The sequence below is a fragment of the Schistocerca serialis genome, chromosome 2 (assembly GCF_023864345.2).
Source record: "Schistocerca serialis cubense isolate TAMUIC-IGC-003099 chromosome 2, iqSchSeri2.2, whole genome shotgun sequence".
Taxonomy (NCBI): Eukaryota; Metazoa; Arthropoda; class Insecta; order Orthoptera; family Acrididae; genus Schistocerca; species Schistocerca serialis.
This window is the reverse complement of record NC_064639.1, coordinates 247,994,630-248,011,009: the sequence shown is the minus strand read 5'-3', so window position 1 is coordinate 248,011,009 and position 16,380 is coordinate 247,994,630. Positions and strand designations below refer to the sequence as shown.

The 16,380-nt window shown below is 43.7% G+C and overlaps 1 long non-coding RNA gene across 2 annotated transcripts in view; it reads left to right on the top strand.

Annotated features, from left to right (window-relative positions):
- Nucleotides 1-13,279, top strand: part of LOC126457006 (uncharacterized) — a 32,384-nt gene extending 19,105 nt beyond the window's left edge. For both annotated transcript variants that reach the window (XR_007585426.1, XR_007585425.1), the window contains exon 3: nucleotides 12,750-13,279. This is a non-coding gene — a long non-coding RNA (uncharacterized LOC126457006). The remainder of the gene's footprint in view (nucleotides 1-12,749) is intronic.
- Nucleotides 13,280-16,380: the final 3,101 nt, after the last annotated feature.

Below are 16,380 nucleotides of genomic sequence, written 5' to 3'. Positions count from 1 at the left end.
AACCCCAGAGGGGGACCAAGGAATGCCAAAAGGAGGAGATGATTACGCAACAAAGCCGGATTGTAAAACCAACAGAACCAGGAGGATAGCGGGGGCCAACACAAGCAAGAGAGGGAGAGGAGAGGGCGACGGGAAAGGAGCAAGGAGGGGAAAGGAGGGGAAGGGGAAGGAAATGCAGCCCTGGAGAGAAAGAAGGCTGCAATAGCTCGGGGCCCTGTGTGAGGTCATCCACATGGGTACTAAAAGAAATATGATAAATTTAGGGTATACAATAAATCGTACAAATCTAAGGGCTGTCAATTTGACTAAATACCAAGCAATTACAGTTATGAGCAACTTAAATTGGAAAGACCACATAGATAATATTGTGGGGAAGGCAAAACAAAGACTGTGTTTTGCTGGCAGAACACTCATAAGATGTGACAAACCAACTAAAGAGACAGCCTACATTACACTTGTCTGTCCTCTGTTGGAATATTGCTGTGCAGTATGGGGTCCTTACCAGGTAGGATTGACGGAAGACATCGAAAAAGTGCAAAGAAGGGCAGCTCATTTTGTGTTATCGTGCAATAGGGGTGATAGTGTTGGCTGGTTCAAATGGCTCTGAGCACTATGGGACTTAACATCTATGGTCATCAGTCCCCTAGAACTTAGAACTACTTAAACCTAACTAACCTAAGGACAGCACACAACACCCAGCCATCACGAGGCAGAGAAAATCCCTGACCCCGCCGGGAATCGAGGTGATAGTGTCACTGATATGGTATGCGAGTTTGGGTGGCAGTCAATGAAACAAAGGCTGTTTTCTTTGCGGTGAGATCTATTTATGATATTTCAATCACCAACTTTCTCTTCTGAATGCGATAATACTTTGTTGACACCCACCTACATAGGGAGAAATGATCATCATAATAAAATAAGAGAAATCAGAGCGTGAACGGAAAGATTTAGCTGTTCTTTTTTCCCAAGCACCATTCGAGAGTGGAATGGTAGAGAAGTAGTATGAAAATGGTTCAATGAATCCTCTGCCAGGCACTTAAGTGTGAGTTGCAAAGTAACCATCAACATGTAGATGTAGATATTAGTTAACTGCAGACATGTACACTATAATGTTCCACAGTTACTTTCCATTAACAGTAATTGCACAAATTTAATGTACACTTGGAACTGGAAGTTGGCTGACACCAGAAATTAGCAGTAATACAATATTAACTTCTGAATGAAATATATAAAGGAAGGGTAGAAAGGCCATGAGTGGTTGTGGTGTATTTATGGCATAGCTGTTTCAGAAAAAGCTTCAAAAATATTGTTTGTAAATTCTTTTTCCATGCAACAGTAATAGTAGGGATTTAAATCTGCAGTCTGTAGACTGGAAAATATATTTGTTAAGAATTTGAAGCAGGGAAAAATGCTGTAGTGACAATATACTAAACTTAAACGCCAAAAACTTGATGTGACAAGCCATTTGCAAGGTAAATTTATTGAATCTGGTGGAAACAAACAGGCCTGGGCATTTTGATTTGGTGAACACCAAGATGTAACTCAGCAACCATTAGGCTTTGGTCATTAGTGTTGAATGAAAAGTTGAAAAAGGAAGAACGATATTTTTGATTAATAAGTGCAACAAGGAAATGATTGGTGTGTGCCTGAACAGTCAACACTTCAAGGAGGAGACTGAGTAAGGTCTCTGGCACAAATTGAGGCATACTATACACCATGTGCTAGATAAGACAGTGAGAAATTGGGAAAAACATCACTTAATAATGATATCAGTACGTCTGCCTGTCACCAGATTTCACCTCTGGCCTCAATTTATGCAAACCAAAACTCTTCTTTTCATCATGGAAAAAAAAGAAATTTTCAGAGTAGTAAGTCAGCTAAGCCCATTAGAATACTTAACTTCATGGAGGAGTTACTTTAAAACTTTTAAAAGAGCCAACAAACAGAAATAACACAGTTTAATGCACTCTTTTGAAGATATAATTCCTTGGTCTCTAAATAACACTCATACATCAGGAAGAAGTGCTCTGACAAAATAAGTTCAATTTCACTTGCAGTCAAAACAGATTAAGTTGTTTGTATCAAATGTATTATTATTGTCCAAATTTATTGTTCCTGAAGTAAAATGGCAGCACAGATAAAACTCAATCATGCAAGATACTTTAACTGATAAGTTGGAAAACAACAAAAATTTAGCTCTTTCATAATGTATAAAAACATATACAGGGTTATTACAAATGATTGAAGCGATTTCACAGCTCTACAATTAATTTATTGTTTGAGATATTTTCACAATGCTTTGCACACACACATACAAAAACTCAAAAAGTTTTTTTAGGCATTCACAAATGTTTGATATGTACCCCTTTAGTGATTCGGCAGACATCAAGCTGATAATCAAGTTCCTCCCACACTCAGCGCAGCATGTCCCCACCAATGAGTTCGAAAGCATCGTTGATGCGAGCTCGCAGTTCTGGCACATTGTGTCTGTTCACTTCACCATTAAGAAAAAATGTTGCTTCATCACTGAAAACAAGTTTCGCACTGAACGCATCCTCTTCCATGAGCTCTTGCAACCGCGCCGAAAATTCAAAGCGTTTGACTTTGTAATCGGGTGTCAGGGCTTGTAGCAATTGTAAACGGTAATGCTTCCTCTTCAGGCTTTTCCGTAAGATTTTCCAAACCGTCGGCTGTGGTACATTTAGCTCCCTGCCTGCTTTATTCGTTGACTTCCACGGGCTACGTGTGAAACTTGCCCGCATGTGTTCAACCGTTTCTTCGCTCACTGCAAGTCGACCCGTTGATTTCCCCTTACAGAGGCATCCAGAAGCTTTAAACTGCACATACCATCGCCAAATGGAGTTAGCAGTTGGTGGATCTTTGTTGAACTTCATCCTGAAGTGTCGTTGCACTGTTATGACTGACTGATGTGAGTGCATTTGAAGCATGACATACGCTTTCTCGGCTCCTGTCGCCATTTTGTCTCACTGCGCTCTCGAGCGCTCTGGCGGCAGAAACCTGAAGTGCGGCTTCAGCCGAACAAAACTTTATGAGTTTTTCTACGTATCTGTAGTGTGTCGTGACCATATGTCAATGAATGGAGCTACAGTGAATTTATGAAATCGCTTCAATCATTTGTAATAGCCCTGTATAGCATTACACCAAGATCAGGGGGAATGGGACACCACAAAGTAGTGGCAACAGCATGGCAGTTTTAAAGGAAGACACACCAGAACGATGTCAAAACAACAGCTGGAACAATGAAGCATGTCACACAACTAAGCAGTTGTAGGTGTTCCCATTTTATAAGAATCACACAATACATGCAAATAACTATAAATGTATTAACAAACTATTGTAGATTTATGGAATACATTTTGTGCTCATGTTTGATAGCATAACAACTCTGTTACAGTCAACTCGGTCTCCACAGTCACTGCTTGTATGAACCTAGCACGCTCTTTTTGTTCATGAGGTAAAGAAGATAGTGACAACAGAGCTCTGATTGATGATGTGTGGCTTGACTTTCATATATAATTTGATACAGTTCTGCGGTGATGCACTACAAACAAAATAGGTTCTTATGATAACTTGTGTCTGTCTATATCTGGATCCTGCTCCAGCTACTGCCGGGTCTGGGTACTGACAAGTCCTTTGCATTTGGCTCAGTCCTCCCACCTCTTTTCTTCCTCCACTTGCTGCCAGGTCACACCTCTCCTTTCCACAGATATTCCCACTCCCGTTTTCCACCGTGTTCTTAGGGTCAAATCCTCAGTGATTTGTTCCGAGGCTCGCCTGTGTTTTGAAAGCAATATATAGAGGCTTTCCTACTGGCTTGCTACGCTTAACGCAAGAAAGGATTTTCTGTTGGGATTGTCTCCCTTAGCCTTTGGAGTTTCTCCTTCCACAAGGTAGTGGTTCCCTTCTCATTTAATTCCCAAAAAGCAGGGTTGCCTCATCTGCCAGGTTCGCCATTCCAAAGTCTTTCTTCTCCGCCGTCACTGCCATTAAGGTCTTCACCCGTAATGCTGGGCATGGGTTCCATGTTATACTCCACAGGATTGGGTCCCTGCCTGAACTCAGCCATCCTATCACTCCAGCCTACTGAAGTGTAGGATGCCTACCCCCGCAACGTGGATGCACCAGACAGGAATGACCTCAGTGGAGGAATGGGGAAGGGGACCCTACCTCCATGGAGCTGGGTTAATGATTGTGTATGGTGTCACAATCCAAGGTTATGATAACTTCAAATAGGCAAAATTACTTATAATATCATTTTTTGTTTTACCAGATGCAAAAGAAGCAACTGAAATACCTTAAGATATAGAATAGGATTGTTACTGTTCAAAACATATTTACAAACAACCTAGCTGTAGCTTTATGAAACTTTACTCAGATCTTGCAGTTTATGTACAGGGAACTGAAACTGTTAGGGGATTGTTATGAAATGTATGGAGACAATCAGCGACACACATGCAAAGATCGGCAGCAGATCTTCAACATAAAGGAATGTAATGCAGTACGTGTAAATGAATGAAAAAATCATATATTGTTCGATTGCAGGATTAGCACTATCACACGAAGTATCTAGTATGCACCCAGCATACTTTTTGATTAAAGACCACAAAAATCTAGTTGTGATGAAGGTAGACGTAGGATTCACATTTATTGCGAGTTTGCCAAGATGTTGGTTACACAACCCTTGTTTCTTTTAGTATTATTTGGCAGCTTGTGGCTCTTACCATAATATAATGTCAAATCATGGTATTAACCTTCCTTGTAGGATTGTACCAAAATACACTGTCAGTCACAGTTGTTGTGTCATATTTCTACCTCTTAACCATGATTTCCTTCATCTTCCTCTTTCTCTTTCTCTAAGGTGTACTTGATACTCTCAGTTCTAGACTGACCCGAAAGATAAATTTGTAGAGACAAAAGAAGAGGTCCAGCATGAATGACATTTAAAATTAACCTGCTCAGCTCTCTTTGCAGGCTATGTGCAAGTACTACCCGAAAGCTCACTTGAATGACTGGGAGTATTTTTTTTAGAGATGGTGGTCTTGATGTTAGTTCTGCAGTAGGGTGTAGTAGTGGTAATTGTATCCAACGTAGACAACACTTTCGGACGAACTCAAACTGAGTCACAACTAGTTGGTTGGCTGATTGTTGGAGTTAAAGTGACCAAACTCAGAGGTCATCAGTCCTGTCATCCTGCCTGTATCGAATCAGGAATAACACTCAGGAGGAGGATACAAAAAGCAAATCCTGGGGAGCTCAATTTTAAGCAGGACACAATACGACAGAAATAAAAGCAAGGAGAAGTAGGAGGCGAGTGAAAGAGGTAAGGTAGGATAGCCGCTCTGCCCACATACAGTTGGAGGTCCCCGGAGGGGGGAAATGCACCCTCTGCATCACACACACCCTCTGTATCCCACCAGCACCATCTCATCATCCATTACCCCAAGGATATGAGCAACTCAGACAAGATAATAAAAGATTAGGAAAGCTAAAACATTAAAAATGGCCAACATAAAAGACCAAGGAGAATAAAAAGGCTGCCGAGTAAAGGCCTCCATGAGACCCTGGGCCAGAGTAGGCGAGAAGTACCCATCCACCTTTGCAGGTGAAACGTAAAACCAGATCAGCCACTTTGGCATTGTCCACTAGCAAATGAGGTGGTGTGTCAAAAAGTTTAAGACATCACTGCCAAACAGCCAAATCTGGGCAGTCTAGTAGGACGTGAGCTACCATAAGACAGGCACCACATTGGCAGTAAGGTGGTTCTTCACATCAGAGAATGTGGCAGTGGGTCAGCCAAGTATGGCCAATGTGCAGCCGACACAAGACAGTGGGCTCCTTGCAATAAGCACATGGTTGTCGTCTCTTTTATTGCACTCAAGTTTGTTTGGGAGCACTGGGCAAACCATTCCTAGTTCCAGAGATCCAACAACTGATGTAGTAGAATTGACCGAAGGTCCAGCATTGGGACACCCATTTCCAAAATCGGCATTTTGGCAGCCAATTTTGCCAAGTGGTCAGCAGAGGTCCCACCATGTCCAGGAGGCCAAACAAAGACAACTGGCCGTCCAGCTCGATGGATGTCAGACAGAAGATCCTGGATAGTCGTGACTAATGGCTTATGAGAGTAGTACTGGTCTACAGCCCGAAGGCTGCTCAGGGAGTCGTAGCAGATTAGAAGCAAATTGCTGATGCAAGAAAGAGCAAGGCTAAGGGCTTGTTTGATAGCCACCAGTTCAACAGTGAAAACACTGCATCCATCAGGCAAGGAACATAGTTCACTTCATCTAGCACACGCGTAAGCAAAACTGGTTCATCCATCGACCACTGAGCCATCAGTGTATACCACTTTTGAACATGGAAATGCAACGCAGACAGCCAGTAATAGGGGCCAAAACAGTAATGGGGTCAACTGAATCTTTTGGCCTGAAGGATAAATCAAGACAGATCGGAGGTCAGGCTACATGCCACAGGAGCATACACAATAGCTCCCTGACGAGAGGCGACAGAGAGAGAAGTTGGAGTTCACAACAGGGACACTGTAGTCGAATTGCATTTGTGATCCCTGTTCTGGATCTCTGCTTTGGGAGGTGGACCTCCCTACTAGGAAAAAGGACACTGTGATTTGGATGTTTAGGGAAGCTGTAAACATGTATAACATAAATGAGTAGCTGTTTTTGGTGTCTGATCCACAGTGGAAGAGACCTGCCTCTGCGAGTAAGCTGTACACAGGGCTAGTTCGAAAGGCACCTGTTGCATGTCGGACCTCATAGTGGTATGTCAGTCCAGTTCCTGCAATGCTGAGGGCAATCCTGAACCATATGAAAAACTCCCATAATCAAGATGGCACAAGATCAGGACTTTGTAAAGCTGCAGAAGGGTAGTGCAGTCTGCACACCAGCTGGTGCTATTTAGGCAGCATCTTTGCTTAAGTTGGCGAACATGGGAGAGCCATGTCACTAGGTATCAAAGACCACTTCCAAAAAGTGATGTCTCCACCACATTGAGTAACTGGTCAAGATAAAGTTATTGTTGTAGATGAACTGTATGACAGTGGCAGCAGAGCATGATGTGAGTCTTGGTGGCGGAAAACTGAAAGCTGTGGGTGAGGACCCGTGACCACACCTTTTGAATGGCAACCTGCAGCTGGTGTTCTGCAACACCCACACTAGAGCAGCAATAATTTAAGCAAAAATCATCAGCATATGGTCATACTGAAGATCCCACAGCTTCTGCTAGACTGTTGGTGACCACCAAAAAGAGAGGAACACTTCCTCTAGAGCCCCAAGGTACCACATTCTCTTGGATACTGGGGGTAATGGGGAAGCACCAATTCAAATGCGGAAAGTATGGTGTGATGAGAAGTTCAGGATAAAACTTGGAAGTGGACCCCAGAGGACCCCCCCCCCCCCCCCCCCCCCCTTTGGAGTGGAGTGTCTGCGGTATCCCTTCCTGCACAAGAAGTCAGAAGAGGATGATGTTTCTCCAGATGGGGAGACATTGCTCCCAAAGTGGGAGTGAGGGAAGTAGCAGGAAGAGAGGGGGCACGCATGGTCGAGGGGCCCTGAGGACTAGCTGTGGGATGCATAATGGAGGAGAGTGCCATTGGCAGAGAGGGTAACATCATCATTGCTGTGGTTTATGACTTTGAAAGACAGCACAGTCTGCTGAGCACGGACGATGATGTTATCCACAATTGATGCAGACAGGGGGAGGAGCGCAAAGGGACATTTGTGTGCAATGATTGTCCAGTCCCTACAGACTCAGCTGGCATTACAACGTAAAGACATGTGTTCGGATTTCATATACTTGAAGCACTGAATCATGGGGAACATACAGTTACAGTTTCACGTCACATTGGTTTATGATCACCCTGACCCTTTCAGGCAATGCATCACTCTCAAAGGCAAGGATGATGGCCCCAGTAGCAATCTTGTTGTCCTTTGCCCCCTATGGACAAAGGTACACACCATTGCTCCAAGTTGGTGCATATCTCATCATCAGACAGCAAGAGGTGGTCATGATGGAAAATGATGCCTTGAACCATGTTTAGACTATTATGGGACTGACAGTCACAAGGCCTGTGACTGTGTAAGGGACGATGTTTTAATCAAAACTGACCCACTCTTCATTTTGGAGATGGCTACAACTTTCCCAAACTTGTCCTCTATAGTCTATAAAAAGAATAAAAGCTTTGTGGCCAGAAAAGAATCCCTATCTGTCCTAGTACAAACTAGGTATTGGGGGAGTATTCCTTTGCTTGTTGCTTAGCCTGATGTTCCTCCCAAGGTGTAGTCAGGGAAGGAAACATTTTGGGGTCACTTCTCTCTGTGTTGAATGAGTTTTTCCTTCCCATGTGACCACCAGCCGGAGAAAGCTTCATCCGCTTCATATGTATGTCTTCTGCCATGGTGCCACTGACTGAATGGGGGCTCTCCCATGGGTGCCACCCAGTCTCAGCAATGGTTCCCTGGCCAGCAAACCATTGCTCGGAGTTCCTGTGCCTCTCATGAAGGGCACATACACCTTGACATATGTGCAGAGGTATCAACTCAGGCACCAACAGTGCAATCCCTGCATGGCCAAGGGACCACTACCTTGCAGAACATCTACTGTGCTGGCTTTTGGGTGTACTACCTTATTGGAAAGAAAGGGTGCTAAGGTGGAAAGGCACAAAAGTGGAGCAGACACCACACTGAGTGACCTTCCCTGCACAATCCAGACTTCTGAAAAATTTGGAAAAGTAGAGGCAGTTCAAACCCCACATACAGGCCTATTTATTTATTAACGAAAAGTGGCAGACAACACTGGAAGTGAAATGGAAACCCAGGGTCCTAAATCATGTACAAGTTCCAAGTGTGGTCTACACCAGAAGGACCATCCAATCGAAAGGGAGAAAGGAATAGTGGAAGCCTAGCTCGCACCACAGAGAGGAAATTGCGATGCAAAAGCTGGGGTCCCATGGTAGCCAAGCACATACTCACAAAAGAGTTGTGAGCCCCATGGTAGCCCACCACTAGTGCCCTAGATGTTGCTCATAATGGTTTTGATAGAATGAGACAAACTCTGAGGATATGTTGAAAAGTGTCTGCAGAAGTGACAATTATAGACATGGGTCTTGTACATGCTCCCCCTCCAATATTTATCTGATTGCGAAAAACAGTGCTAAACCAGGTCAGTTTTAAACCAGGTATGTTGGCTTCATAACATGCTCAAATTGGGCATGCTACTGTGATAACGTGGATTTATAAAAGGGTCAAACATGGTGGTAGGTATTAGAGCATGTGATGTGACCACAGCATGGGATATACCTATAGGTTCAACTACAATGTTGACTGTCTCTAGGGCCTTATAACGTGTTGGCTTGCCGGTGTTGATGATATAGTGCTGTATGCTGTAAGACAGATTTATGAAGAATGTGATGTCATGTTGGCTCTCACTGCCCAGGAACAACAGAATTACACAGATTGCGATAGATATGTGAATGCTGTCACTGACAGAATATGGCATTTACCAATGAATCCTGCTTCAACCTGCCCTAGACACCCTTAAATGCTACAAGTACCATGGTGACTAAAACCTAGCTATTGCAATGAGGGCTGCAGAACAGACACACAGTGCGATGGTTTGAGCATCACTGGATACGATATGCAAACTCTTTTCCTGTGTACTGAAAGCAGGCATGACATCAGTGACACCAGGTAGGGTTTAGAAGCCAAGACACGACCCCCTTCTTCAGGCAACTCCATACGCTAAATTTCAGCCAGACAATACTCATCACAAGTGACGAGGAACCTGCAAATTTCCTTCAAAGGAAGACTGGTAACCTTCTCCTCCAGCCTGATCTTAGTCCAACACATTGTTCATACTTTGAATGTGATTGGACTGGCAACTTGTTTGTCACAGTATTACACCAAACACTGCTGTCTGTTTATGGACTCACACACAAACTCTGTGAAGAGAGAAAATGCCCAGAAACAGATCCAGGTGGTCTGTATCCTTTACGGTGGTGCAACTTTCACTGGAGTTAGAACAGAAGGTTTTGCAATTTTGCAATCTAAGCTGCTAGGCAAAGATCTCCACTGTTTGGAACACACAATATTACACCATTTATTCTGAAGATGGCTTCTGAAGCAAATCTATGCCTTTGCATTGTAAAAGAACAGGCAGCACAGTTCCTCATCTCACCAAACTCAAAAATTGCTGGCTGTGCTACCTGAGGCAATCAGTCAATTGAAAATGGAAAAAAGAAAGAAAACTGTTTACTATTTGAAAAGTGATCACCATAATGGTAATACATTTATCTCCCACTGTGACACAAGACGATCAATGATTTCATGGAAAAATGTTTACAGCTGCCTCTGGAACCATGATTGTAGCCAGGTATGCACCTCTTCATCCGAAGCAAATTGACATTCACTCTGAAGCGGAGTGTGCACTGATATGAAACTTCCTGGCTGATTAAAACTGTGTGCTGGACCGAAACTCGGGACTTTTGCCTTTCGCGGGCAGGTGCTCTACCATCTGAACTACCCAAGCACGACTCACGCCCCATCCTCACAGCTTTACTTCTGCCAGTACCTTGTCTCCTACCTTCCAAACTTTACAGAAGCTCTCCTGCAAACCTTGCAGAACTAGCACTCCTGAAAGAAAGGATATTGCTGAAGAGTGAAAATTTCATTCTGGAAATATTCCCCAGGCTATGGCTAAGCCATGTCTCCGCAATATCCTCTCTTTCAGGAGTGCTAGTTCTGCAAGGTTCGCAGGAGAGCTTCTGTAAAGTTTGGAAGGTAGGAGACGAGGTACTGGCAGAAGTAAAGCTGTGAGGACAGGGCATGAGTAGTGCTTGGGTAGCTCAGATGGTAGAGCAATTGTCCGTGATTTAAAGCTGAGTTGCAGTATCTTGGTCATCTCATTAACAGTCAAGGTGTACATCCTCTGCAGTCACATGAGACTTGCCAGTTACTCGTAATATTACAGATTTGCAGTCAGTTTTAGGCAAAATGAACTATTATATTTGGTTCATACTAAATACTGCATGAATCGCAGCTCCACTGCATCGCTTGCATCACAAGAATGTCCCCTTTGTTTGGACAGATGAGTGCCAAGTAGCTTTTCAAAAACTTAAAGATGCATTGCTCAGTGATTGATGTTTAGCTCACTTTGTTCCTGAAAAGCCAGTTGTATTGTAAGTTGAAGCTTCCTCTTAAGGAATCGGTGCAGTGTTTTCGCACAGAACTGGTGATAAAGACAGACCTATTGCTTTTGCATCAAAAGTGTTATCCAAAGCTCAGTGCAACTATCCACTATAGCATTAGCTATAGTGTATGGTGTCACCCAATTTCACCACTATTTGTATGGCAGAAAATTCTGCTTAGTTATGGATCACAAACCTTTACAGTCTTTGTTTCATTCAACAAAACCGGTTCCTGTATGAACTGCCCAAAAATTGCAAAGATGGGCTTTGTTGTTGTCTCACTACCAGTTCAAGATGGTGTATCATCCGACAGCTCAACATGGTAATGCATATGCACTTTCCACACAATCTGACTGGCCCTGACACAGACTTTGATGCTTCTGCTGCATGTTATTGTCACATTGATGCTCAGGACTCTGAATTGCTTCAGTCTTTCCCGCTGAACCACAGGAAAATTGCACAGGCCACAGAAGCTGATCCTGATTTAAACATTTTGCTCAATTATATTCACACATCTTGGCCTCACTCCTTGAATAGCATAAAGAATTTGGTAGTGCACCGATACTTTGCACATCAGCATAGCCTCACTGTACAGAATGGTGAGATTCTTGTTCAAAATGACAATGGACAGTCATGTGTATTGATCCCTAAAGTTTTGCAGAAAGAAGTGTTGCAGTTACTTCACCAAGGACACTGGGGAATTGTTCGTACAAAACAGTTAGCGCATTGACACTATACTTTGCAGGGCATGGACACCCAAACAGAACAGATGACGTCATAGTGTCACACACGTGTGGAAACTCAATTCACTCCACCAGAAAAAGCCTGAGTCGCAATCGCCATGGCAACGTGTGCGCATAAACTTTGCAGGACCTTTTTGGAATACTCGCTGGTTAATTGTGATTGACTCATACAGCAAGTTTCCATTTGCCATGCCAATGAACTCAACATTGTCACGTAGCACAATTCAGGTGTTGTCTTCGATGTTTTACCTGAAGTAATAGTGTCAGACAACAGACCTCAGATCACGTCACATGAATTTGAAACATTCTGTGAAAACAATGGCATACTGCATCTAACTAGTGCACCATTCCTTCCACAGTCAAACGGCAAAGCAGAACGTTTTGTGAGAACATTCAAGCACCAGAGAGCCAAACTTCACATGGACATACCAGGGATCAAGCCTTGCAACTGTTTCTTGCCTTGTATCGTTTACACCCACGAGATGGACTATCGCTGGTGGAAATTCTTCACGGCCACCGCCATCAGACACTTCACCCTCCTCAGCATCCAGCATCGCATCAAGGTCACAAGTATTGCTTCGAGTGACGTGATATTGTATTGCTTCGAGTGACGTGATATTGTCTTTTACAGGGTTTTTAGCAGCAGCAGACGGTGTGCATGAGGCGAGATCGCCTGTCGACTAGGCGGTTGCATGTATCTTGTTTCAGGTCCAGATGGTTTTCAGTGCCGCCATCAAAATCAACTTCCCTCTGTCACATACATGATGATCTTTCAGTCTCTCTTCCCCCAGATTCACAGATCCAGAGGACAGTGCGGATGCAGCAGCCGCCAGAGGGTGTCATCACGACATTGTGGGATGACCCGATGGAGACAGAGCCTTCGCCTCCACTCGTCTTACTCGTGGAGCTGGACCCGACCACACTGCAGCTGTTGTCACCTTCTTCATCTGGTTCATGGCAGCAGGAGTTGGACGCTACCCTTCTGGTCATTTTCCAGGAGACGTTTCCGCCAGAGTGCAGGCCGGATGGCGGGGTACTGCCGGAAGCTGGTCGTCCCCTGCAGCCCCAGCTTCCGGCCCATCCGAGCGTCCACCCTCTTGCATCCCCTACCATTGTAGCACGCCATACACAATGATGGTTGCATATAAACGCTGCTCCTGCTAGCCTCAGCTGCACAAGTCTGGCCCGAATCTGCCACGTGATTAGCGCTACGCTGTCAGTATCAAGTGTTTCCTTGGACTCTGTGTATAGCAAAAACTGCACTGTTTTCATGTCATCTTTTGCTAACAACATTTGCTATAGTCAAGTATTGTCAGTTTGCTTTTTGGAAATAAAACAACTAATGTTATTTGTTTGAAATTGTTGTATAGCATTCCGAGAGCACTGCATCCTGTAGGCACCCTATTAGCGAGGAGTGGGCAAGACCCCACAATTTTGCACCAAAAGTTTCTCTAAATTTTAATATGTCACAACAATTTTACAGTATGAAAATAAAATAACCCACTGAAAATAGCACTGAAAAGATGTCTTGCTTAAGACGGAATTCCTCGTCCTATTTTCGTAGTAAGCACAGACATAAGAACTGCAACACCACAAGATGATTATATCTGAAAGTTGGAAGTTGACTATTAACATCTGTCAAGTAATGTATAAAACACATGTTTGACCGTCAGCTGCTTTTTTATTTAAAGCCCAAATATCGACTAGTTTCAGTCACAGACCATCTTCATGGATTTTATCCAAAGATACAAAAAAAAAGTAGTCTATAGGAGATGTTACAGACGTTATGGTACAAAAATATCTTGATAAGTTTATATACATTTCATTGAATATATGCAAGGATTAAGCTACTGCTACTGTAAACATTCCAGTTCCCGTGAGATCACTAAAGTTAAGCGCTGTTGGACATGGCCAGCACTTGGATGGGTGACCATCCAGCTGCCATGCGCTGATGCCCTTTTTTGGGGAGCACTCAGCCTCATGATACCAATTGAGGAGCTACTCGACCGAATAGTAGCTGCTTCGGTCCAGAATACCATCATAACAACCGGGAGAGTGGTGTGCTGACCCCATGCCCCTCCTATTCGCATCCTCCTCTGAGGATGACATGGTGGTCAGATGGTCCCGGTAGGCCACTCGTGGCCTGAAGACGGAGTGCTTTTTATACTGTAAACATTAGAGTTTTACTATCATTTCTACCTTACATTGTAAGACCGATGTTATTCTACATTTTGGGGATAGTAACTTTGTTTTTCTGTTTACATGTGAAACTATACAAAGACACTCGTCAAAGGCAGTCCATGCATGCCCCTGCATTTGTCAAGAAATTTATCAAGATGTTTTTGCACCATATGACAAAAATACTTTCTAAGGATCTTTGGCCAATTCCCCAATATTTTGTAAAATTGTAACATTGATATCTCCGATATTCTCTTCAGAACTGGTCTGTTTAAACATGTTATTAATACGTTTGCCTTTAAAAGTCCTGTATGGTATAATAGAATTCCTGATATGCTTTACGTATGAGACATGGCCATTATTTAAGTAATGACATATGATGATGTGGCTTAAACTGTTTTAACCATGTTAGTATTCATGTATATTTTGCACTTCTTTGGAAAAGAATTTGTAACATTTCCTGTGTACCACATGTATTTTTTTGTATCTTCGATAAAATCTGTGAAGATGGTATGCAACTGAAATTGAACAATATTTGGGTTTTAAGTAAAATAAGCAGCTGATGGTCAAACACACATTTCTGAAATAACATTAAGGTTCAACTTGAATGATTTGGCAACTCAAGCACCTTATTTGGCTCTCCACCATGGTGAACTGTTGCTCCTAATGTAGTGGCACCACTGTTTAGGATAGGGAAAGTTAGTTTTGTGCAATATTCTGAGCACAAGTTACAGCCAGGTGCAGGCCGGATTGCAGTGAGTTACGCATACCAACAATTGCAAAGTAGAATAGAGGGCACAGGGCCGTCAAATAGCTGAAAGAGTATATGTAGTGGTTTTGCATGTCGCAAATCACAGGCACAAGGGGCCCACTGATCAACCTAGTGTGTTGTGAGTACGTGATGTGAAGCAGCACGTATGGCAAAACAGAGGAGCACAACTGCATATAAATAGGTGCAGGTTTCTAGCGAGATTCATTCAAGTGTGTGGCGGCTCTCCTGGAAGGTGGGGAGTATCACACCATCAGCTACATGCAGCAGCAGATGGGGTGCCAGTGTTCCAGTCCATGGCGGGTCGCTGGTTCGACTCTTTGAGGCCAACGCAGGGTCCATAGACAGTCAGCGGTGGGACACTCCACGGGTCGCTACCGAGGGCAGTCGTCCTGGATTTCAACACACGCCGGAGGCATCCTGAGGCGAGTGCCGCAGATTCGGACTCTGGATCGTGGGCGCTCATTGTCGCCCCAGTCTCAGCCACGCTGGCAAGAAGGATGCAGCTGGCTGTCCCCGGCTCACACCGAGTGGTGCTGAGTCAGCAGGGACACAGACCACCGAGTCAACGCAACAAGGCCGGTCGACACAGCATTGCACCCCCTCTGGGGTGCTTCCTCAGCATTGCAAGGCCCTGTGACGCAGACGAGGTGTATGAGGGCACTGTGGTTGGAAACAATAGATCATTCGGAAAGCTCTGACGAGTCTTAATACGGCACCTCATGGCACTAGACACTACATTTGGTGTCAGAATAGCGGACGTCATCTGTCCAGTACAACGTTCAAGCTTACTGCCCGCAATACATTCACAAGATGTGGTGAGTTTTGACCAGTTTTCTTTTGAGTATTGGACGTTTTCTTACCTTTGTGTGTTTTTGAGTATGGCTCATGGCAGGCCATTTTAGATGTTTCGCATAGGCATATTAATTTTTTTTTTTTGTCAGAATAAGTCTTAGTGTATTTGGGGCCGTAAGATCTATTATTTTTCTTTTTGTGACATTTAATTACTTTTGTATTAGTTTGAGTATGATGTTACCAAGTATGATGATACTGAGGTGCAGGGAGTTGAGTTATTCTTGTACTTAAATGTTTTGTTTCCGGACTAACTGGGAACGAAAGCAACACAATGGCAGAGTTAGGGACGTGAGGTGTGTCGGAACCAGAAGCGGTATGGATTTTGTTGGAAAAAGTAGCACAATTGACAGCAGACAATACCCAGTTGAGAAATGAATTAACATCTAGAAGTGAGCGGGAAACCGCATCTGATCAGTCGTTGTTGCCTAGGGAGCAGGGGATTGATCCAGCCGCCGCAAGTTTGATTACTCCTTTTTCTGGCAAGGCATCTGAGGATGTGCGTTCATTTGTGGAAGACTTGGAAATTTCAGCTGCGATGAATGGTTGGTCTGATGAGCAGTTGTTACATGTAGCCAAGACTAGACTAATGGGTGAAGCGAAAACATATGTAAGGTGTTCTG